The 2,172-nt window shown below is 59.2% G+C and overlaps 1 pseudogene; it reads right to left on the minus strand.

The window, feature by feature from the left end:
• Positions 1–245: 245 nt before the first annotated feature.
• Positions 246–2,164, minus strand: LOC105548880 (annotated as a pseudogene).
• Positions 2,165–2,172: the final 8 nt, after the last annotated feature.

Here is a 2,172-nt window from a genome sequence, read left to right on the forward strand (position 1 = left end):
GCAGGCTCACGGTGTCGTCAGAATTCAGAACACTGGTCGCAGGGCTGGGGGTGCTGGGAGGGGCTGGGCATGGTTGACTTTGTGATCTGGGGGCTGGTGTGTTCCATCTGTGAATGTCTTCCATGCTGTGCACTTTATTAATAAGTTTTTGTAAGTTTAACAAAAAATAAAGCAAATACGTGAAGTTTGGTTGGGGTGTTAAGCCTTGGGAAATTATCCAGCCACGAGCCCTGGCCCAGATGCTTCTAGAAGCCTGGAGGGAACTGAGAACTTTCCAAGGTGGCAGAGACAAAGCCCTGAGGTGGGAGTGCACTGCTGCTCATCCTTAGCTGTGAAGGGGGTGTCCTGGTCGGAATCAGTGCTGGGTGCAGTGCAGGGCTGGAAGTCCATGTCCACACTGTGGCTCAGTGCAGTGAAAGCCAATCTCACCCCCTCCGCAGGGTGTTCCGCCTGCCAGCAGGTGGCCAGCTGGTCTACCTGGGATACGGTGCCATTGTAGAAATTGGGTGCAAGTCTCTTGTCTGTAGACGGGGTGCCCTGTTGCAGTGGGATGTCTCCTGACCTCCCTCAGTCCTGATGGGCCTGGGCAGGGCCTGGTGTCAGGGTCCCCATGGGCTTCCCGGGCTAACCCTGCCCCACAGTCCCGGGGCTGTCCAGGACACATTCAGAAGGGACACGGACCCAGCAGCTCTGTTCGAAATCATAATGGGGGAACCAAGGGTCCCCCACATCCAGGTCCGTCGGGAGCCGGGGCATCGAATTCTACTGCAGGAATCTCCAGGAACCCTGAGGTCCTCCCTGAGCCGGGGCTGGGCTGGGCACATCCTGAGTGCCCACAGGATAAGTATCTTCCCGGACAGCCTCAATAAGACAGGATGTGAAAGAACCAGGTGCCTGTGGCAGGGAAGCTAACAAAATGAGCCACTGGAACTGGGCCGGTGGGCCAGGAAGGGTCTGCCTGTCCCCCTTGCAGAGGGCCTTCTTGCCATGTGAAGCCGGCGCAGGTCTGGGTGCTGAGGACCCTTGCTCGGGTTTGGCTGAAAGGAAAACAGACATGGTCAGCGTCCCTAGTGAGCCCAGGCAGGCCTTTCCGGGCTGGGCCCCACCTGCCTGCGTCTCTGGAGTCCTCGGGGTCTCTGTGTGGCCCCCGTGGTCTGACAATGAGGACACACCTGTAGTCTGCTGATGCCAGAGGGAGGGGTGTGTGCCGCCTGGCATAGGGAAGCTGTCGGGACATGGCAGGTGGCTCCTGGGACTGCCTGCCAGGGTTCAGACTGGCTGGAGGCTTCCTGCCACTCACCCTCATCCCAGGGCTATTGGGCCAGGGATACAGTCCCCAGTTCAAATTCAGGTGGGAGGGGCCTTGGATGTCACCCAGCCCCTTGCCACCTCACATGGGGACCCATGTCCACAGTGGGTGATTGGACCTGGACATGGGTCACCCTCTGCCCTCCCGGGCTGCCCAGTCCATGCCAGGACTGACTGTTCCCACATCTGTCTGAACTCTTGACTCTGGCTCTGGGCCTGGAGTCCCGCCTATGCCCTCTCACTGAATGCTCTTGGGGTCAGGGACACCCGATTCCCTTGCCTCCCTGGCTCAAGGCTTTTTGTCCTGGCAACCTTGGAGGAGCGTGCAGTAGTGAGGGGCCTCTGCTGCTCTCTGAGGCTGTGGGTGCTTGCAGCGAGGGGTGGAGTCTCCCACAAATGGGTCTGGCTCTTCCAGTGCCCTTGACGGCCTTGTGATGGGGAGACAGAGACACCGTGGAAAGTGGGAGGGGGCTTGTTGGAAGGTCTTGCCCACATCGCCCTCCTGCAGGCACAACACATCCAGTACACACGCACTGAGCGCCTGCCGTGAGGACCGGTGGGCCTCCTGTACTTTCCTAGAGTTCAGGAGGAAGAGGAGGAGGAAAAGGTGAAGAGGAAGGCCCAGGTAGTAGGGTTGTGGGTCACGGGCACTCCCCCACTATTGACTGCCCCAGAGGGTGACATGGGAGGGGACATGGCACTGGAGCCCACCTGGGGGTGGCAGGTCCCCTTGCTTCCTTGTTAGTTTCTTCATAGAGGCCCTAAGATGCTTGAGCACAGTGTCATCATCCAGGGTCCAGGTGTGGAAGAACTGGTTCTGAAAACGTGCCCACAGGCCAGACCTGGACGTCTTCATAGGCGCTC

The sequence above is a fragment of the Mandrillus leucophaeus genome, unplaced genomic scaffold (assembly GCF_000951045.1).
Source record: "Mandrillus leucophaeus isolate KB7577 unplaced genomic scaffold, Mleu.le_1.0 Scaffold425, whole genome shotgun sequence".
In the NCBI taxonomy this organism is placed as follows: domain Eukaryota; kingdom Metazoa; phylum Chordata; class Mammalia; order Primates; family Cercopithecidae; genus Mandrillus; species Mandrillus leucophaeus.